Below are 23,245 nucleotides of genomic sequence, written 5' to 3'. Positions count from 1 at the left end.
TTTGAAGATGGGGAGGAAGAGCGATCCAGGCGTGTCCTAAGGTTCAGAGATGAGAAAAAGCTGAGAGCCCGGAAGAGGTTTACCTTCCTGGCATGTGCGGTGGGAGAGTGGCGGTGTGGCAACTGGATCTGGACCAGGTCAGCAGGACCAGAGCCTGAGGGCACTTTAGCCCTGGGTAAGGAAATGGGGGAGCTGTCAGAGGGGCTGGAGCAGAAAAGTGACACAAACTGACTTATGCTGTACAAGATCCCTTTGGCTCCAGAGTAGACTGGAGGTGGGGGGCAGGGAGGCTGCAGGGAACCCAGGTGAGAGACGCTGGCAGCTTGGTCTGGGGACAGAGTGGTGAAGGCGAGAGTCAAGGTCAGACCCAGATATATTTGGTGGAGGAAGGGACACCTATGAAGGCTGACTTCTGGGTATTTGGAGACTCCCTCTGGCCTGGGGACAAGGAGTGGGGAGAAGTTTCCTCCCATTTGCTAGGTGAGAACACTGGAGCCCCCAAGAATGAAGTGATTTGCCCAAGTTCTCTCCAGTATGTATAGCTCTAAGCAAGGCCTCTGTCCACCCCTATGGCCCGACTGAACCCAGGACTTCATCCCTCAGGACGTGGATGAGCCCAGCTGAGGAGAGATCCCGGTCCTGTAGGAGCTGAGGGCTAACAGCCTCTTTGTATAGTGAGCCCCTCCTCTGTGCTCAGAGAGGCGTGAGGTCCAGCTGGGCTCTGGAGGAGGTCAGAGTCCCATGGGGGAGGGAGATGAGAGGCCTGAGCATGACAAGGTGAAATAACTAGACTCAGTGGGAGCTGAGGATGGGGATGAACCCTGATGGTGGGCAGTTGAAGGCCTTCCTGGAGGAAGTGAGGGAACCGTAGGACCAAAGACATAGCCGGTAGGGAAGTGAGAGATGCAAGTGAAAGTGGAGGACGGTGGCAGGTGGGTAGTGGGTAGAAGACCCTCCAGGTGAGAGGTTGTGTGGGCACCAGGACGGATTGAGGATTGAACTGGCAGGGGGGGGGGGCAGGCAGGAGGCCTGGCATGTGACCCCACTTCTGCACCAAGTGACCAGTCCCATCCCCTCTGTAGAGTTCTTCCCCCTTACTGAGCCTTGAGGGTGTGCCCACCAGCATTCCCCACTCATGGCAAAAATAATCTCTCCAACCCTCTTAGAAGATTTATAATCTATTTCACGTATTTTATATGGTATATGTTAAAAAAGTAGTTAATTATTGAAATTAGCATACTATTAAGTATTGTATTACAGAGTTCATGTTTAATACAATTGTTACATAGAGAGGCATTTTTTATCTTGCTCCTTTAAAAAGAGATACACATAACAAACTACACAGTTTGCTGACCAATACATCTTTAAATAAAGTATCCTGTTTGATTTGGGGAACAAATGCATATTAAAATGTAGACTGACATTTAATCACGTGTTTAATCTGACACAGAGAGAAACTGCTTTCATGGCCTGATGTTAGGGAGTTTTGAGTTTTGTGGCTAAAATAAAAGCCATGGCTTATTAGTTCATTTTGAGGTTTTGTTTCAAATTGACTAAATAGGAGAGAAGGCTTCAGGCTGGTGTCGGTGAGACCTACTCAAGGAACACATTGTGGGTTCCTTATTGTTCCCTCCAATAAGTGAAAAGTCAAGTCAGTTGTACTCATCCCTGAATTTTCTCTCTTTCTAAGTGGTTTCTGAGGAGCTTGAAGCATATGGATGTGCTTTATTAGGACTGTGGTCAGATGGCATCAGTGAGTGTTACCATGAGGCATATACAGTGAATTATCATCATTGCAGCGATGCTCATTCACTTGTATCTCAAATCCACTGTCCTCAGGCTTCCTGTTCTTAACCAATATTCTGTTGTGGGAATAAATGAAACAGGGTATGAGTAAGAATGTGAACAACCTGAACTGTCATACAACCAAGATCCTACGAACAAATGTAAAATTACAACAGTGATAGTACTCACGAGATGCTTGCAACAGTGCATGGAATGTACTGAATACCCAATAAAGGGTAGCTATGGGGGTGATGATGATTAACGCTCTGAAGGTGAGGAAGGTGGTGCTGAGTGTGTATAATATAGGATTTGGTCCAGAGAGGGAGGGTTCTCGAGCTAAACTCCTGTGTGACCATGAGCAAACTGATGAAACTTTCTGTGCTTCAGTTTCCACCTGTAACATGAAGACGATTAAGGTACCTGCCTCACAGGTTTGTTGTGAGGATTACATGAATTAAGACATGCAAAGTCCTTAGAATGTTCTGAATACATGGTAGGAGCTAAAAAGATTACTTTCTAAACATCATCATCATCCTTTATCATCATCATATTGTGATATTAGTCAAAGCAGGCTTCCCAGAGGAAATGACTTGGAGCTGAGCTATGAAAGATGAGTCGGTGGTAGCTAGGCAACAACGGGAGGGACAAGCATCCTAGGCTGAAGGAACAAAAAGTCCTATGTACAAAAAAGCCCTATGGCGGGAAGGAGAGTGGTGTGTTGGGGAGCTGAACGGAGCTCGTCGGGCTGGAGCAGAGTGATCAAGGGGGAGCATGGTGAGAGATAAGGCTTGAGAGCTTGGATGGGGCCAGAGCAGGTAGAGCCTGGGAGCCTTTCCTAGGGCTTTTGGTCTTTATCCTGAGGGAGTGCCAACAAAGGGCTTTAAGCTGGGGAGTCTCCAAATGTGATTTGGGATTTGAAAAGCGCCCTCTAGTGGCTTTGGGGAGAATGAATGGGAAGAGCTGATGCAGGCTTTGGTGGGGCTGATAGGGATGGAGAGATGGTAGCAGAGAATCTGATGGGTGCACCCCAGAAGACCTGGTGATGAGTGGGGTGGGTGTGAAGGGGGAGGGGGACTACAGAGGCAAGGACGACCCCCCCACCTTAGTTTGTGTAGCCATCGGGTGGACGGTGGTGTCTGAGAATGGTGGTTTTGGGGGGTGAGATTATGTCACCTCTCGGAGCCCCAGTTTCCTCGTTTGTACCCTCCAGCCTATTGTGAGGATTAAGTGAGAGAACCTCCAAAAGGAGGAAAGAAGCTCCAAAATGTGTCTCCAGACTCATCACTGGGGTCCTGCCTCTTTGCTGTCGTGGATGCGGGTATAATGGAAGGTATCACACAAGTGTCACTCACACTTAATGATGTCTCATTTTCATCATCTACAAAGTGGGGACCAGAACCCTTAACCCACAGGTTTCTATGAGTTCCCTGAAGGGCGATGGAAGTGAAGGAGCTTTCTGCCTGTGGAGGACCACACTCATGTGGATGGTGGTCAGGGACAGGCAAACCTGCATCCCTGAGATGCTTCCTCCCCCCCATCCTCTCTCTGCATCATACTCAGACTCTCCCATTTGTGTGCACACCATCTACGTGTACACGTTCGAGCACACACTTTCCTCTTGACAATTTCATACCTCAACACCCAACATACGTATGCACACACACTCCTAGTACCCACGTCCATGCCCCCCTCAAAAGATTTAAACTTAGAAGTTCTCCAGAGCAGTGCTATCCAATGGGAGGAGAATGGAAACCACATATATAATTTTAAAATTTCTTGTAGCCATATTCAGAAGTAAAAAGAAACTGGTGAAATTAATTTTAATATCATATTGAATTTAACCCAATATATCCAAAATATTATCATCTCAACATGTAATCAAAATAAAAATGTATTAATGAGATATTTTATATTTTTATTGTCTTTTTATTTTTTTTGTACTAAGTCTTAGAAATCTGATGTATATTTGACACTTTGAAGACACATGTGGCTAGTGGCTACCATATTGGGCAGCACATCTCTGGATTATCTGCCCAGAACCCTCATTCAACAGATGGGGAAACTGAGGCCCAGAGAGGGGCAGTGACTGGCTCTGGGGATGCAGGATGTCGGCTTTATCCCACATCACCCTGCCGTGGAAGGTATCCAGGGTTTCCCACTGACTGCAGAGCAGCCCTAGCACAGCTCCCATCCTCGGCTTCCCAGGAGAGGTAATGCCTTTACACGGATCAGGCTTGAGGTGCCCGACACAGCCTCTTATCTGACCTGCTGGCCCATGATCACCCCTGAGGGGGCATCAGCTAGAAGCTGGGCTCACAGGTGTGAGGGCAGGCTCGGGTCTACCCCTTCTCTTACACCCCTAATCCCTGGAACCTGTGAACATTACCTAATGTGGGAAGTGGTCTTTGCACATGTGATTAAGGATTTTGAGATTTGGAAGATTATGCTGGATTATCCGGGTGGGCCCTAAATACAATTATAGCTGTCCTTGTAAGAGAGGGGCAGAGGGAGATTGGACGCAGAGAAGAGACGACAGTGTGACTACGGAGGCGAGATGGGAAGGCTGCGGCACAAGTCAGGGAATGCTGGCAGCCCCCAGAAGCCGGAAGAGGCAAGGAACAGATTCTGCCCTAGAGCCTCTGGAAGGAGTGCAGGGCGGCTGGCACCTTGATTTCAGATTTCTGGCCTCCAGAACTGTGAGAGAATGAACTTCTGCTGCTTTAAGCCACCAAGTTTGTGGCGATTTGTTTCAGCAGCGACAGGAAACTAATACACTCTGTATGGCACCAGATACCTCCGCCCCTAACTTAGTCATCATCATCCAGCTATTGTAACAGCCTCAGCGCCAGACTCCTGTCTCCTGCCTGCCCCCATCCCTGCCCTCCACACACAGTCTAATTGGGTAACTTCCTCCCCAAATTCCCTCAGCACAGAGCCCACATTTATTAGCCTGAAGCACAAGGCTTTTCCTGACATGGTCCCTGAGTACTTCTCCACCCTCATTTCTCACCACTAGCTCCATCACTTTTGCTCCAGCTACATCAACCTTCTTGCAGTTTTCAACGGTTACGTGTTCTCTCAAGCTTCTGAGGCTTTGCACATGCTGTCCCCTCTGCCTGGAACACTCTTCCCCACCCGAGATATCTACATGACTTGTTCATTGATTTCAGGTCTTTGCTCCAGAGACCTTCCCTGATGACTGATTTCAAAGCCAACCCCCTCGTCACCCTCACATTTCTGATTCCCCTGCCCTACCCTGTTTTTTCCCCCATTGTACTTATCACTGCCTATGTATTTAACGTATTTGTTCATTATCTGTTGCCCCCAATTAGAGTTAAATTTCACAGGGACACGGAATTTAGACTGGGTAGCTTAAACAATAAACATTTATTTCTCACAGTTCTGGAGGCTGAGAAGTCTAAGATCAAGGCGCCAGCAAGCAGATTCAGTGTCTGCTGAGAACTCTGAGCTCTGCATCCCCTTATAAGGACACCAATCCCATCCTGGGGGCTCCACCCCCATGACCTCATCCAAACCTAATCACTTCCCAAAGGTCCCACTTCCAAATACCATCACACTGGGGATTAGGCTTCAACATATGCATTTTGGGAGGATACAAGCATTCAGTCCATAGCAGGAGGGTTTTGGGGTGATCTGTAAGGCCTCCTGGGACCCTCAACACCTTGTAATCCTCAAGGTCAAAGTTTCCTAACCCTTCTGAGCCATGGACTTCTTCACTGAGCAAATATTTTGCATGCATAAAATAAAACACATTAGATGACAAAGGATTCCAATTATTTTGAAATGCAGTTATCAAAATATTAAAAGAAGACATTTTTGATATAGTAACAAATGTGCTTCTTTATTAATGCACTAAATACCAAGAGCTAGGGACAGGTCTAATTAGTATCATAATTTTGAAGCGGTGATGAGTGTAAACAATCTTTCAAGATAGCAGCAGCGACAGCAATGTGATATGAAAATATCTGTGATTTCTCTTGGTGACAAAGTCACGGGCACTGCACACTTTGGTTTGTTGTCAGTCTTCACAAGGGAAGGAAATGCTGAATTTCAGTTAGAGGCAAGTGAAGAGAAAGACGAATTTTTTTTTTAGATCCAAATTTACCAGCCCCCTCCGGTCAGATCCCCTGTCACTGATGGAGTTAGAGGTGAGCCGGGAAGAGCTTGGACCCCAGGATGTTTCACTGTGGAGAGATGCTCCCGACAAGTGTACCCCCGTGGCTAAAATGGGGGGCCCTAGAGGGTGGCCCTCCTCAGCAGGCAAACCTGAGAACTGTGTAGGGCCTGCCCCTTCCTCCCTTCAACCCCAGGGAGTCACAAAGCCTCCTTTCTCAGGAAGACCAAATGTAAACAGTTCAGGATTATCTTGAGAACAAGATGTTTGTTCACTTTAAAAATTGCAGACATGGCAAAGCGCTCAGGCCCACAACTGCAATTAATAATAATTTAGGTCAATCTTTCCTGGGGCGAAGCTGCATCTCGATTTTAGAGACAAGACCAATCTTTTTCTTGTTTTGTGTTCAGGTAACATTATGTTGTTTATTTGTTCTTAGTCATAGATATTTGTATTGCTTTTTCCCCCAGTTATAAAAGGAATACATGCTCATTGTAAAAATTTCTAAACACTACAGAAAGTGAAATTTCCCCCATTTTAACCTGTTCTCCAGAGAGAACCACTGATAATGGAGAAGAATACATTATGTGTGCTTTTTGTCACCATGCATGTACTTACACACATTACCACTCATATAATTCTTTTTTTCCCAAATTGCAGTCTATGAAAATTGTTCTATAACTTGCACTTTTCACCTAAGACACCACAAATATTATTTGCCTATATGTCTGTCTCCTCAACTGGAATTTGAGGTTCAGAGGGGAAAATAACAGTGCTTTATTAATCTTTATAAATCTAATACTTTGCCCAATAATTTGTACATAGTAGGATTCCATAAATATTTGCTGAGCTAATAACCAAATGAATGAATAAATGAAGTTTTTAAAAAACTGTATCATAAACACCTTTCTATATTTGTTCATTGAACAATATTTCATTGTTTCAGGGTAGCTGAGAATTAAATTGTATGGATATGATTAACTTTTTCAATAACCACTAATGGGTACTTGGACTTGGGCTGTTTCCAATTTTTCAAGCTTATATCTATTCTGTGCTGAATATCCTTATATCAATATATATCTTTGCTTACTTTTTTATGCACTTTTTTATAGACTCAGAGAAATGATGGGTATTGCCAAATTGCCCTTTCTCTAGGTTGTACCAAATTACAATCCTATCACCAGAGAATCTGTTTTCCTGTTCCCTCACTAACGTTGAGTATTTAAAAAAATAATATACTTTGAAATTTCAAGCTTACAGAAAAGTTGCTAGAGAAATACAAAGAACTCCCATAGACCCCTCACCCAGATTCTCGAATTGTTAATGTTTTTATCACATTTGTCATCTTTCTCCATGGTCCTTTTTCTGAATCCTTGGAGGGCAAACTGCAGATATAATATTGCTCATCTCTAAACACTGCAGTGGGTATTTCCCCAAACCAAGTTTATTCTGCTACGCAACCCCCATGCAACCCTCCAGATCAAAAAATCAACATTGCTACAAGCACCACTGCCCAATCCACAGAACCCATTCAAATCAACTGTGCCGACAGTGTGCCTTTTCTCTTCTGGTCCAGGATGTTCTCCAAGAATCTGTATTGCATTTAGTTCTTATGTGCCTTCAGTTTCCCCCTGTCTTTGAGTTCTCAGTAGTACTAAAGGGTATGAATCTTACATTCTGTCAGACGACCCTCAACCCAGATCTGCCTCGTTTCCTCAATTCCAGACTCAGGTCAAGCTTCCTAGGTGGGAGGACCACAGAAATGATGCTGTGCTCAATCAGTGTACCGTATCAGGGGGCACGTGGCGGTGATCCATCTCACCCTGGAGGGGAGGCTCTCTGAGAATATGTCAATATTCTGTTCCTTGTCAAACCTCCATGGATGACTCCTGCTGGATCAACCACCTCTGTGACTGTTGCCAAATGGGGATTTTCTATTCCTATCATTCCTTCTACACTTATTAGTTGGCTTTCTCTTGTAAGGAAAAGCTGTTCCCCTTCTCCCGTTTATTTGTATCAGCAGAAGCTCATGGATTCTTATTTTATAATCCATTTCTAACATTATTTTCATGCTCCTAGTGTCCCTGATTTGGCCAGCAGGACCCCCTTCAAGGACACAGTGTCTCCTTTGTCCTTTTGACATGACTCCATGATTCATTGATCATTTCCTTACTTCCTGGCACAATGAGATATTCTAGGTTCATCTTCTCCTCTTGCATTTTCCTTGCCTCAGCCTTGGAATCAGCCATTTCTTTGATTAGTCCTGGTTCATTTCAGTGCAAGATGGTACGTAAAGCCAAGATGTGGGCACTCAGTATGCTTGTTGCTACTGGAATGTCATGGCTTCTGTCTGTCTGTCTATCTATCTATCTACATACCTACCTGTGTATGTATGTATCATCTATCGATCCATTTATCTCTGTGTATGTATACACACATATAATCATTTATTCATTTATAAACTATTTCCATATCTATTTGTATGTATATTACAGAACCGTGAGTTCATATCCAACCTCCAGTTCCAATCCAACACCTCAGGGTTCTTTAAGTCTCCCCTTTTACATTTGTAAATGTCTTCTCAGGCAGTGAAAATCTGGGTTCTTGTTATCCTCAACATTTTTACTTATTTCTTTAATTGATTTGATTATTTGCTAATGTAAACTCATCTCCCAACCTTGCCTTCTGTCTTCTTTGCCCACCAGCTCAGCATCCCGCTCATCATCCTGCATCTTTGGCTGCTTTGACTGTCAGCTCGTGCCTCTAGGCTGCCCCTCAAGCTTCCCTCACCACCAAGCTTCCTCGGTCTTCAGGCCTACAGGCCCCAGGACCTTTGCGTGACTCCCCTCACACGCCTTCACCTCCAGCCCTGCATCCTTGGCCACTGACAAGTGCCTCCATGCTCCTACTCCCCCTCAGTATTTTCAATCACTAAATTTTGCCAATCTTAGAGTTTCAAAGAACTGTCAATGTTGTAATTTGAATTCGTTAATCATTAGTGAGGCTGAGTATCTTTTTATGTTATTTCTTATTTGAATGGCTTACTCATTTATTTTGCCCATTTTCTACTAAGTTCAGCTATTTTCTTAGTGATATGAAAGACTTCTTTGTACAGTAGAGACCTTGGCTCTTGGTCATATGCTACAGTTTGTCTTTTGATTTTGTTTATGGTGTTCATTACCATTTTAAAAAGTTATATGATAAAATTAACATTTTAGGGTTTCATATTCCTCAATTTTTGTATAAATATATTTTCCTAGCATTTTAATCATTTAAAAATATGTAAACCATTGATCTCTGGAATATTTTTTGGTATTAGGAGGAAGGCTGGGATTTTTACCCTACCAAAGGGCTAACCAATTATCCCATCTTTTATTGTATAAACCATAATCTTCTCACTAACTTGAAATGTTGCCATTATTATAAATTAAACTTCAATATATTTTTGGGTCTAAACTGGATTCTCCATTCTATTTCACTGATTTGTCTATCTCCTTAGGCAACATATCTCATTACTGATTACTGTAGTTTTATAATACATTTTAATACCTGGTAAGGAAAATTCCCCTTCATTGTTCTTTTTTTTTTTTAAAGGATTTTCGCAGCTCTATACATTTATTTTCTTGGCAAAATTTAGAATTATTTTGTTAAGATCACAAAAAAATATTTTTTGAGGTTTTAATTTGGATTGCATTAAATTTTATATTATTTTGGGAAGAATTTATATTTTTTATGATGTTAGATTCTACTTAGAAAAAGGTATCTATCTTTATTCATGCAAATCTTTTCTTATATTTTATGTAGTGTTTTATTTTTCTCTGCATTAGAGGTTCTGCACATTTCCTGTTCGTTCATTCCTAAGTATTTTCTTGTTTTTGTTGCTATTGGGAAATGAGTCTTTTACTCCATAGTATTTTCTGACTAGTTATTACTTGTATATGTGAAAGCATACTGGCAGGAAATAGTAGTCCCTGATGTGTGTAAACACATGGGCTTTGGAATGGGACAACTTGAATTTCCATCCTAGCTCTGTTATTCACAAGCTGTGTGACTGTGAGCAGATAACTTTGCTTCTCTGAGCCTGAATTTCCTCATTTTAACATAAGGATAAAAATAGTACCTATTTGATGGCAATGTCCCCAGTAAGTCCTTAACAAATATTAGCTATTGTTATTATTATTTAAAGTTTTGTAATGAACTGTTTTCCCGAGCTATTATAATGCATACATTTTCCTAATTTAGTGTATTATTACTCTTGTATTCTTGTATTATATTGCATTATTGTATTACTTCTAATAGTTTATTAGTGATCCTCTTAGGTTTTCTAGAAAGGCAACTATATAATACATGAATATTTTGCGGATCCTTTTCCAAAGGGATCGGCAAATTAATTTATTTTCTTATTTACTTGTGGATGTCCTGATCTTATTTCTGACTTACAAGAAATGTTCCTACTGCCGAACCTTTGAGTAAGATGTTGGTTATTGGAGACATATGTATATCTTCATCCAATAGATATCTATAGATATCTAAATATATAGGTATATATTGATAATGTTATTAAGCTATTTTAAAATTATTTTTCATTAGAAATGAAGATTTCATTTCATGAAATACCTTTTTTTGGCATCTAAGGAGATGATCTTTGTCATTTTTCTATTTCAATGTATTAATATGGTGAATCATATTTATGGATTTCCTAATATTACACCATCCTTATAGGCTTGGAGCAAACCACTGCTTGGACATTTTTTGGCAGCTATTTAATGTATAGCTGTAATTGATTTGTTAATATTTTATTTCATGCTTTTGCATCAGTTTTCTTTTTTCCTGTTGTTTTCAGCTTTTAGTATAATTTATATGTCTGCTTTCTTAAAAAATTCAGAAAGTTTCTTCTTTCTAAATACTCTGGATCATTACCCTTTCTCCTTAATTGTATTTTAAAAATTATCATACAGTAAAATTGACTTTTTTGAGGGGATGTACAGTTCTATGAATTTTAACATGTATATAGGTTTGCACAATCACCACCATAACCGGAGTACAGAATTATTCCATCACTATATACAACTGTCATGTGGTTCCAGAAAAAGGGGTGGGGGCAGGGAGGGAGAGAGAGAGAAGTGATGATCAGGAGGAACTTGCAGGACACAGAAGCAAGGGGGTTCCCAGGAATGGTTTCATGGGAAACGTCGTAGAATGTTGGACTGTGGTTAGTGGGATGGAAGACTGAGAGTCATAATAATTTGTTTCTTAAAATTACTATGCGGCCATTGACTTGAAATCTGAGGGCATATCAGTTAACATTTGTTTCAGAATGTAACTGTTTAAGCCTATGAATTGTCTTCTCAATATGGCTCGAGCTGTTTAAATAGATTTCTTCTTTGAGGCAAGAGTTGTTGAGGATAGAAAATGCCTCAATTTCCATTTTTCTTTTGCCTTTACTATTACTTTACATTTTTATTGCATCAAGGTCAGTGTTTATGAACTGTAATATATCTACTTTTAGAATTTTTAGGTTTCCTTTGTGACCTAGCATACGGCAAACTTTTGCAAATATCACATTGGCACACAAAGAAGAAGAATATTCTCTGTTCCCTGTGTACAGGGTGTGAATATATTATATACACTCATATTTGATCAATTTTATTAATCATATTATTTAGATTATTTATATCCTTATTTATTCAACTTAACTGTCAAAAATCAAGAGAGGGGAGTTAGAGTTTCCTACTCTTGTATTTCTATTGATTCCACATTGCATTTATATTTGTAGTTTTTGCTTCATATATGTTGACACTACATTATCTGGAACATAAACTGTTATGACAATTATTCTAATGTTTTATACCTTTTATCATTATGGGTGATGCTTTTTTTTGTTCAATGATTTTTGGTTTCAATTCAGCCTTTTCTGATATTCATATCATGGATTGTGGTTTCTTTTTTTAAGTTTAAGGTGTATAATGTAATGATTTGATATATGTATATATTGCAAAATTATTACCACAATAAGGTTAGTCAACACATCCATCACTTCGCATAGTTATAATTTTTTGTGTGTGGTGAAAATTTTAAAAATCTACTTGATCGTGGTTTCTCTTAGTTTGCATTTGCCTGGCACATCCTCAAAAATTATTTTACTTTCAACTCCTGTTCAATCCTTCTCCTGGCCTCCCACTTTCTCTGCCCTCAACTCAACTGACCAGTTACTGATAGAGTTTATCAAATGTTTTTACTTTTTAAAAAATAATATACTCGAACCTCTTTTTTCTTGATTTGTCAAGAAATAAAACAGTGTATCATAGTATCAATGGACTCTTTACTGTGAAAGATCACAAATCTAAGGGTTCATATTTCCTCCCCAACCCAATTTTGTTATGATCTGAGATTTTTATCACAGTTCATTATAGATACTCTATTTTTGTTGTTTACTTTTATATAATGTAGACTTGCTTTTGGAAATTATGTAATTTTCATTTTGACTAGAAATTAATTTTTACAGTTATTTCGGCTTAGTTTTATATTTAAAAGGATCCAAGACTCAGTTCTTGCCCTTTCTTTCAATAGCTTTCCTAGTCCTGACTTCTAATTTTGAATTATCTCTTGGTTGTTTGGGTTATATTATCAAAACCTTTTTAAGAGAAATGTTGATGGATCCTACAGTCCTTGAGTAAATATGGATAAAATATTTGTTGAGTATAAAATTCTTTTTTTTTAATTTTTTAAAAATTTATTTTATTTATTTATTTTTGGCTGCGTTGGGTCTTCGTTGATGTGCACGGGCTTTCTCTAGTTGCAGCGAGCGTGGGCTACTCTTGGCTGCGGGCTTCTCATTGCGGTGGCTTCTCTTGTTGCAGAGCACAGGCTCTAGGCGTGCGGGCTTCAGTAGTTGTGGCACGCAAGCTCTAGAGCGCAGGCTCAGTAGTTGCGGCGCATGGGCTTAGCTGCCCCACGGCCTGTGGGATCTTCCTGGACAAGGGCTTGAACCCATGTGCCCTGCATTAGCAGGCCGATTCTTAACCACTGTGCCACCAGGGAATCCCTGGGTATAAAATTCTTAAGTCACACTTCTGTTCCCTCAAAACTTTGCAGATGTTACTTTGGTCTTCTGACATCAAACGTTAATGTGGAGAAATTGAGGGGATTCTGATATTCTTCCTCTTGTTGATAACTTGGTATTCCCGGCTGGATATTTATATAATTCCTTCTTAAATTCTTTAAGCTGAACATCTTGATCAGAGTATGTCTAGATTTTCATCTGCCTCTAATAACATTTTTGCAATGCCATATACTCTTTCAATCTCCATATTCAGCTTTCCTTCATTATATGATGGATTATTTTTATGATGTATTTGTTTTGTTCTCTTCTTTAAGGCTACCCATCTGTATGTTGACCTCCATTTTCTGTCATCCATACAATCATCTTCTCTAAATTGTCCCTAGCTCTTTGAGTCTTTCCTTTGCATTTTGTATGATTTTTTCTGTAGACTATCTCTAATACTCCCATCTTATTTTTCTCCTGTGTCAGTTCTATCCTCATGGTTTCTCGTCTATTTAATAATAGCATAGTGGTATTATTCTGGACCAAAATTTCTTACCTTGGCTCTGCAATCCTTCTAATCTTATTCTGTTAAATTATTGTCTTATCTTCAGTTTCTTGGGATTGTGATACATTTGTGGTCTAATTTTTTTCTCTTTCCTGGGCCATGTATTTTTCCAAAACTGAGTTTTTAATCTGTTTTTAACCTGATCTATCTCTTCCTTTCCTATATTGCTGTTTTTTGAAATTTTCCATAGTTTTAATGGTATTTTGTTGTTGTTGTTGTTGCTTATTTATCTTTGAACCGGAGGAGTTTTATCAGGTCAATTATTTGCCAGATGCAGAACAGCTGGAGTCTCCCATACCTCCTTCCCTGTTTACCTGGGTCTTCTCTGTACCCATCACATCGTGAATTTCAGGGCTGCTCTTCTGGTGCCTGGAAGGTGGGAGAGGAGGAGCTGGGGACCTGGGTAGTAGTTACAAGTGAAACTTTTATGATTTTTCTCCACATAGCACATGGCTTAAAGCCCTGGAGGGGAGTCACTCAGCCTGGTTGGGGACACATCCAATCAGGGACAGTGGGGAGGAGGGACACTCTCAATTTCAGATGGTCCCAGCAGCTTCAGAGACAGCCCACCTTCTGAGGCTACATCTTTGCCATAAAAACAATCAGTTTCAGGCCATTGATCCAGCCAAGCTCTTCTGCCTTCTTGTGAGATTGAGTTTTAAAGATCCCAGCTCCTCCACCTATTGACAGGGAGGCCAAGTGGGTAATTCTTTGCATTCCACATCTTTCCCGGACTACTTCACCCACAGGAAGTGCTGTTTTCTCTCTCCATTCTGTAAAGCCTTTATTTGTTGTCAGAGTGTTTGTCCCGGTGTTCATCCCCTTGAAAGAGTTCTGCTCCCCTCTCAGTTAGAGGTAAGTATTGTAGGTTTGTCTGCAATTGGTCAACTCACTATTTTCTGGAGTAAGGGGGGAGGGTCTTCTACCCCTGTGGTTCTCATTTAGGAAATGAGATTTCTTTTCTTTTGAATTTTTGAATTTTATTTTATTTATTTTTTATACAGCAGGTTCTTATAAGTCATCAAATGTATACACATCAGTGTATACATGTCAATCCCAATCGCCCAATTCATCACACCACCACCCCTACCCACTGCCACTTTCCCCCCTTGGTGTCCATACGTTTGTTCTCTACATCTGTGTCTCAATTTCTGCCCTGCAAACCAGTTCATCTGTACCATTTTTCTAGGTTCCACATATATGCGTTAATATACGATAATTGTTTTTCGCTTTCTGACTTACTTTACTCTGCATGATAGTCTCTAGATCCATCCACGTCTCTACAAATGATGCAATTTCGTTCCTTTTTATGGCTGAGTAATATTCCATTGTATATATGTACCACATCTTCTTTATCCATTCGTCTGTCAATGGGCATGTAGGTTGCTTCCATGACCTGGCTATTGTAAATAGGGCTGCAATGAACATTGGGGTGCATGTGACTTTTTGAATTATGGTTTTCTCTGGTTATATGCCCAGTAGTGGGATTACTGGGTCATATGGTAGTTCTAGTTTTAGTTTTTTAAGGAACCTTCATACTGTTCTCCGTAGTGGCTGTATCAATTTACATTCCCACCAACAGTGCAAGAGGGTTCCCTTTTCTCCACACCCTCTCCAGCATTTGTTGTTTGTAGATTTTCTGATGATGCCCATTCTAACTGGTGTGAGGTGAAACCTCATTGTAGTTTTGATTTGCATTTCTCTAATGATTAGTGATGTTGAGCAGCTTTTCATGTGCTTCTTGGCTATCTGTATGTCTTCTTTGGAGAAATGTCTATTTAGGTCTTCTGCCCATTTTTGGATTGGGTTGTTTGTTTTTTTAATATTGAGCTGCATGAGCTGTTTATATATTTTGGAGATTAATCCTTTGTCCTTTGATTCCTTTGCAAATATTTTCTCCCATTCTGAGGGTTGTCTTTTCATCTTGTTTATGGTTTCCTTTGCTGTGCAAAAGATTTTAAGTTTCATTAGGTCCCATTTGTTTATTTTTGTTTTTATTTCCATTACTCTAGGAGGTGGATCAAAAAAGATCTTGCTATGATTTATGTCAAAGAGTGTTGTTCCTATGTTTTCCTCTAAGAGTTTTATAGTGTCCGATCTTACATTTAGGTCTCTAATCCATTTTGAGTTTATTTTTGTGTATGGTGTGAGGGAATGTTCTAATTTCATTCTTTTACATGTAGCTGTCCAGTTTTCCCAGCACCACTTATTGAAGAGGCTGTCTTTTCTCCATTGTATATCCTTTCCTCCTTTGTCATAGATTAGTTGACCATAGGTGCGTGGGTTTATCTCTGGGCTTTCTATCTTGTTCCATTGATGTATATTTCTGTTTTTGTGCCAGTACCATATTGTCTTGATTACTGTAGCTTTGTAGTATAGTCTGAAGTCAGGGAGTCTGATTCCTCCAGCTCCGTTTTTTTCCCTCAAGACTGCTTTGGCTATTCGGGGTCTTTGTGTCTCCATATAAATTTTAAGATTTTTTTGTTCTAGTTCCATAAAAATTGCCATTGGTAATTTGATAGGGATCGCATTGAATCTGTAGATTGCTTTGGGTAGTATAGTCATTTTCACAGTGCTGATTCTTCCAATCCAAGAACATGGTATATCTCTCCATCTGTTGGTATCCTCTTTAATTTCTTTCATCAGTGTCTTATAGTTTTCTGCATACAGGTCTTTTGTCTCCCTAGGTAGGTTTATTCCTAGGTATTTTACTCTTTTTGTTGCAATGGTAAATGGGAGTGTTTCCTTAATTTCTCTTTCAGATTTTTCATCATTAGTGTATAGGAATGCAAGAGATTTCTGTGCATGAATTTTGTATCCTGCAACTTTACCAAATTCATTGATTAGCTCTAGTAGTTTTCTGGTGGCATCTTTAGGATTCTCTATGTATAGTATCATGTCATCTGCAAACAGTGACAGTTTTACTTCTTTTCCAAACTGTGTTCCTTTTATTTCTTTTTCTTCTCTGATTGCTGTGGCTAGGACTTCCAAAACTATGTTGAATATTAGTGGCGAGAGTGGACATCCTTGTCTTGTTCCTGATCTTAGAGGAAATGCTTTCAGTTTTTCACCATTGAGAATGATGTTTGCTGTGGGTTTGTCATATATGGCCTTTATTATGTTGAGGTAGGTTCCTTCTATGCCTACTTTCTGGAGAGTTTTTATCATAAATGGGTGTTGAATTTTGTCAAAAGCTTTTTCTGCATCTATTGAGATGATCATATGGTTTTTAGTCTTCAATTTGTTAATATGGTGTACCACATTGATTGATTTGCGTATATTGAAGAATCCTTGCATCCCTGGGATAAATCCCACTTGATCATGGTGTATGATCCTTTTAATGTGTTGTTGGATTCTGTTTGCTAGTATTTTGTTGAGGATTTTTGCATCTATATTCATCAGTGATATTGGTCTGTAATTTTCTTTTTTTGTAGTATCTTTGTCTAGTTTTGGTATCAGGGTGATGGTGGCCTCATAGAATGAGTTTGGGAGTGTTCCTTCCTCTGCAATTTTTTGGAAGAGTTTGAGAAGGATGGGTGTTAGCTCTTCTCTAAATATTTGATAGAATTCACCTGTGAAGCCATCTGGTCCTGGACTTTTGTTTGTTGGAAGATTTTTAATCAGAATTTCAATTTCATTACTTGTGATTGGTCTGTTCATATTTTCTATTTCTTCCTGGTTCAGTCTTGGAAGGTTATACCTTTCTAAGAATTTGTCCATTTCTTCCAGGTTGTCCATTTTATTGGCATAGAGTTGCTTGTAGTCGTCTCTTAGGATGCTTTGTATTTCTGTGGTGTCTGTTGTAACTTCTCCTTTTTCATTTCTAATTTTATTGATTTGAGTCCTCTCCCTCTTTTTCTTGATGAGTCTGGCTAATGGTTTATCAATTTTGTTTATCTTCTCAAAGAACCAGCTTTTAGTTTTATTGATCTTTGCTATTGTTTTCTTTGTTTCTGTTTCATTTATTTCTGCTCTGATCTTTATGATTTCTTTCCTTCTGCTAACTTTGGGTTTTGTTTATTCTTCTTCTCTAGTTCCTTTAGGTGTCAGGTTAGATTGTTTATTTGAGATTTTTCTTATTTCTTGAGGTAGGCTTGTATAGCTATAAACTTCCCTCTTAGAACTTCTTTTGCCGCATCCCATAGGTTTTGGATCATCGTGTATTCATTGTCTTTTGTCTCTAGGTATTTTTTGATTCCCTCTTTGTTTTTTTCAGTGATCTCTTGGTTATTTAGTAACGTATTGTTTAGCCTCCATGTGTTTGTGTTTTTAACGTTTTTTCCCTGTAATTGATTTCTAATCTCATAGCGTCATGGTCAGAAAAGATGCTTGATATGATTTCAATTTTCTTAAATTTACTGAGGCTTGATTTGTGACCCAGGATGTGATCTATCCTGGAGAATGTTCCATGCGCACTTGAGAAGAAAGTGTAATCTGCCGTTTTTGGATGGAATGTCCTATAAATATCAATTAAATCTATCTGGTCTATTGTGTCATTTAAAGCTTGTGTCTCCTTATTAATTTTCTGTCTGGATGATCTGTCCATTGGTGTAAGTGAGGTGTTAAAGTCCCCACTATTATTGTGTTCCTGTCGATTTCCTCTTTTATAGCTGTTAGCAGTTGCCTTATGTATTGAGGTGCTCCTATGTTGGGTGCATATATATTTATAATTGTTATATCTTCTTCTTGGATTGATCCCTTGATCATTATGTAGTGTTCTTCCTTGTCTCTTGTAACATTCTTTATTTTAAAGTCTATTTTATGTGATATGAGTACTGCTACTCCAGCTTTCTTTTGATTTCCATTTGCATGGAATATTTTTTTCCATCCCCTCACTTTCAGTCTGTATGTGACCCTAGGTCTGAAGTGGGTCTCTTGTAGACAGCATATATATGGGTCTTGTTTTTGTATCCATTCAGCAAGCCTGTGTCTTTTGGTTGGAGCATTTAATCCATTCACGTTTAAGATAGTTATCAATATGTATGTTCCTATTACCATTTTCTTAATTGTTTTGTAGGGTTTGTTCTTGTAGGTCCTTTTCTTCTCTTGTATTTCCCACTTAGAGAAGTTCCTTTAGCATTTGTTGTAGAACTGGTTTGGTGGTGCTGAATTCTCTTAGCTTTTGGTTGTCTGTAAAGCTTTTGATTTCTCCATCGAATCTGAATGAGATCCTTGCCAGCTAGAGTAATCTTGGTTGTAGGGTCTTCCCTTTCATCACTTTAAGTATATCATGCCACTCCCTTCTGGCTTGTAGAGTTTCTGCCGAGCAATCAGCTGTTAACCTTATGGGAGTTCCCTTGTATGTTATTTGTCGTTTTTCCCTTGCTGCTTTCAATAATTTTTCTTTGTCTTTAATTTTTGCCAATTTGATTACTATGTGTCTCGGCGTGTTTCTCCTTGGGTTTATCCTTTATGGGACTCGCTGCATTTCCTGGACTTGGGTGGCTATTTCCTTTCCCATGTTAGGGAAGTTTTCGACCATAATCTCTTCAAATATTTTCTCGGGTCCTTTCTCTCTCTCCCCTCCTTCTGGGACCCCTATAATACGAATGTTGTTGCATTTAATGTTTTCCCAGAGGCCTCTTAGGCTGTCTTCATTTCTTTTCATTCTTTTTTCTTTATTCTGTTCTGCAGCAGTGAATGCCACCATTCTGTCTTCCAGGTCAGTTATCCGTTCTTCTGGCTCAGTTATTTTGCTATTGATGCCTTCCAGTGTATTTTTCATTTCAGTTGTTGTATTGTTCATCTCTGTTTGTTTGTTCTTTAATTCTTCTAGGTCTTTGTTAAACATTTCTTGCATCTTCTTGATCTTTGCCTCCATTCTTTTTCCGAGGTCCTGGGTCATCTTCACTATCATTATTCTGAATTCTTTTTCTGGAAGGTTGCCTATCTCCACTTCATTTAGTTGTTTTTCTGGGGTTTTATTCTGTCCCTTCATCTGGTACATAGCCCTCTGCCTTTTCATCTTGTCTATCTTTCTGTGAATGTGGTTTTTGTTCCACAGGCTGCAGGATTGTAGTTCTTCTTGCTTCTGCTGTCTGCCCTCTGGTGGATGAGGCTATCTAAGAGGCTTGTGCAAGTTTCCTGATGGGAGGGACTGGTGGTGGGTAGAGCTGGCTGTTGCTCTGGTGGGCAGAGCTCAGTAAAACTTTAATCCACTTGTCTGCTAATGGGTGGGGCTGAGCCCCCTCCCTGTTGGCTGTTTGACCTGAGGCAACCCAACACTGAAGCCTACCTGGGGTCTTTGGTGGGGCTAATGGCGGACTCTGGGATGGCTCACGCCAAGGAGTACTTCCCAGAACCTCTGCTGCCAGTGTCCTTGTCCTCACGGTGAGACAGAGCCACTCCTCGCCTCTGCAGGAGACCCTCCAACACCAGCAGGTAGGTCTAGTTCAGTCTCTATGGGGTCACTGCTCCTTCCCCTGGGTCCTGATGCACACACTACTTTGTGTGTGCCCTCCAAGAGTGGAGTCTCTGTTTCCCCCAGTCTTCTCAAAGTCCTGAAATCAAATCCTGCTATGCTTCAAAGTCTGATTCTCTAGGAATTCCTCCTCTCGTTGCTGGTTGCGAAGCCTGACGTGGGGCTCAGAACCTTCACTCCAGCGGGTGTACTGCTGTGGTATAAGTGTTCTCCAGTTTGTGAGTCACCCACCCAGCAGTTATGGGATTTGATTTTATTGTGATTTCGCCCCTCCTACTGTCTCATTGTGGCTTCTCCTTTGTCTTTGGATATGTGGTATCTTTTTTGGTGAGTTCCAGTGTCTTTCTGTCGATGATTGTTCAGCAGTTAGTTGTGATTCCAGTGTTCTCGCAAGAGGGAGTGAGAGCACATCCTTCTACTCTGCCATCTTGAACCAATCTCCCTAAGTTTTTTATTATTACTTTTTCCATCTCATTGTTAGGCAACTGCAAAAATTCCCCATTATTAAATGCAGGTGTTATTATAAGTGCAATTGTATATGAATGTGGTTTTCTCCTCTGCCTACTGGAAATGGATGAAATCTCACCAAAGTATTGGCTCACCCTGGGTTGGAATTTTCCACCTGGACCCCTTACATTGAGGAGTTATCCTAGACTCTGACAAGAAAGTCTAACCACACAAGGCTCATTTTTGGAAGGATCCCCAACTTCCTAGTGTACCCCTGTCTCCACAAGTCTAGAACCAGATATTCAATTGTCTCAGGATCCTGTTAATGGAGGCCAGAGATACTTCAGTCCAATACCCTCCCTTCACTTCCCGCCAGCAGCTCCTTTTCCTGTGAAGCCTCCTTATCTCTGTGCCCAACCCCAGCACAGAAACCTGTGACTCATCCTGGTTTCTTCCATCCTCCTTAACTTCACCATCCGATGAGCTACCCTGTCCTGCCTCTGCTCCCAAAACAGCTTATTCACACATCCCTCAGTCTCGCTGGACCTGTTTTCTCATAGAGGATGAAAAAGGAGAGAAGTAAAGATAAAAGGAAGGAAACAGTGAGTTTTTTCTCTTTGATGTAGGCATATTCTAAGGAATTTGACATCAAACAGATTGGGTCAAATCCAACGTTGCTGCTTCTTAGCTTTGTGTCTTTGGCAAATAACACATCCCCTTTTTGAGCTTATTTTCTCATCTCTAAAATGGGTGTGATAATATGTTTTTTTTTTTTTTTATAAATTTGTTTTATTTTATTTTTGGCTGTGTTGGTTCTTCGTTTCTGTGCGAGGGCTTTCTCCAGTTGTGGCGAGCGGGGGCCACTCTTCATCGCGGTGTGCGGGCCTCTCACTGTCCCGGCCTCTCGTTACGGAGCACGGCTCCAGACACGCAGGCTCAGCAGCTGTGGCGCACGGGCCTAGTTTCTCCACGGCATGTGGGATCTTCCCGGACCAGGGCTCGAACCAGTGTCCCCTGCATCGGCAGGCAGACTCTCAACCACTGCGCCACCAGGGAAGCCCGATAATATGTATTTTGAACATGAAATGGCACAGTGGACCTGGCACACAGCAAGTGATGTATTTTAGCCAGACTGCCTGTCCTCCCTTCCTTCCTCTTTCCTTCCTTGTCTCATTGAGAATCTGTCTACTGAGCTGTATTTTTCCATCCAGGCAAATGTTCCCCTGCCCCCCACCTCCAAGTGCGTGCACTGTTTGAGAGGGTGGGCCGTGAGATGAGGCTGTGAGTCGCAAACACATCAGCTCTGCCAGTTTCCGTCGCTGGCTTACAAATGTCACGTTCATCCAAACAGTAATTTCAGGGCAGATTTCTTTTCTGATGTGTTGGTGTTTCTGAAAAATTAAATGGAGAGAACATTGAGGTGCCAAAGAACATGATGAACTCATGGTAGTAGCAGAGTCAACTCTTCCCCAGGCCACAAAGCTCTCAAGTTAGACTCTGCGAGGAAGGCTTGGTTCACCCTTCCCCCAAAGCAAAGGGTATCCCACTTGCCCTGAGGTCCTGAAGTTTGGGGGACAGACCTTCAGGGCTGACCCATAGTCTGTGGCATCTCTCCCCTCTGTCCACTTCCATGTGGAACCAGGTCCCACAGGAGAGGCTGCACACCTGCCAGTCAACATCTCATTGAATTGTTCTTTCTTTTAAGGTCAACTTTATTGAGGTATAATTTACATGTGAGAACATGCACCCATTGCAGGTGTTCAGTTCAAGGCGCTTTGACCGAGGTCCACAGTCATGTAACAACCATTACAATCAAGACAGAACATTTCCATTACCCCAATAATTTTTATTTTAAATTTAGAAATATTACAACCATCCAGAAAAATATAGAGTTTAATATTACAAAATAACAGAAGCTTGCCACCAAGGTTTAGCAAAGGTTACTGTTTTGCCATATTTGCTTTGGTCTGTTCTATTTCTCTCTTCCCCCCCACCCCACCCTTCATCTACCCTCCCTTTTAAAGAAAGGGATTAAAATTCTTTTGAAGAAATGAAACATTGTAGATACACTTGGAGCCTTCCTTATCCCAGTCCTCAAAGGTAACCAATGTCACTACCTGTGTTTAAAGGTAACATGTTCTGGGGACTTCCCTGGTGGTGCAGTGCTTACGAATCCACCTGCCAATGCAGGGGCATGGATTCGAGCCCTGGTTCGGGAAGATCCCACATGCTGCGGAGCAGCTAAGCCCATGCACCACAACTACTGAGCCTGTGCTCTAGCACCCGCGAGCCACAGCTACTGAGCCCACGTGCCGCAACTACTGAAGCCCGTGACCTAGATCCCGGGCTCCGCAACAAGAGAAGCCACCGCAATGAGAAGCCCTTGCACCACAACAAAGAGTAACCCCTGCTTGCTGCAACTAAAGAAAGCCCACACGCAGCAACGAAGACCCAACGCAGCCAAAAAATTAAAAAAAGAAAAGAAAAGGTAACATATTCTACCCATGTTTTAAATTTCATTGCATTGTGTATGATCACAGACAATACACTGCACTGTTAGAGAGGCTTCTGATGTTTACATAAAATAGTGCCATAATGTATGTGTGTAATGTATACAACTTATTTTTACTCAGCATGTGCTTTTAAGATCCATTCACCTTTTTACAAGTAGATGTATTTCCTTTGCCTTAACATAGTGTTATAGTGTAAGAATGTTTTAAAATTTCCTTATCCAGTGCCCTATTGATAGGCAGTTAGTTTGTTTCCTTCTTTTCTTCCTAATAATATCAATGCTGGAGTGATTATCCTTGAGCCCATGTAGAAGAGTTACTCTCAGGTATTTACCTG

The sequence above is a fragment of the Balaenoptera musculus genome, chromosome 15 (assembly GCF_009873245.2).
Source record: "Balaenoptera musculus isolate JJ_BM4_2016_0621 chromosome 15, mBalMus1.pri.v3, whole genome shotgun sequence".
Taxonomy (NCBI): Eukaryota; Metazoa; Chordata; class Mammalia; order Artiodactyla; family Balaenopteridae; genus Balaenoptera; species Balaenoptera musculus.
This window is presented reverse-complemented; position numbering follows the sequence as displayed.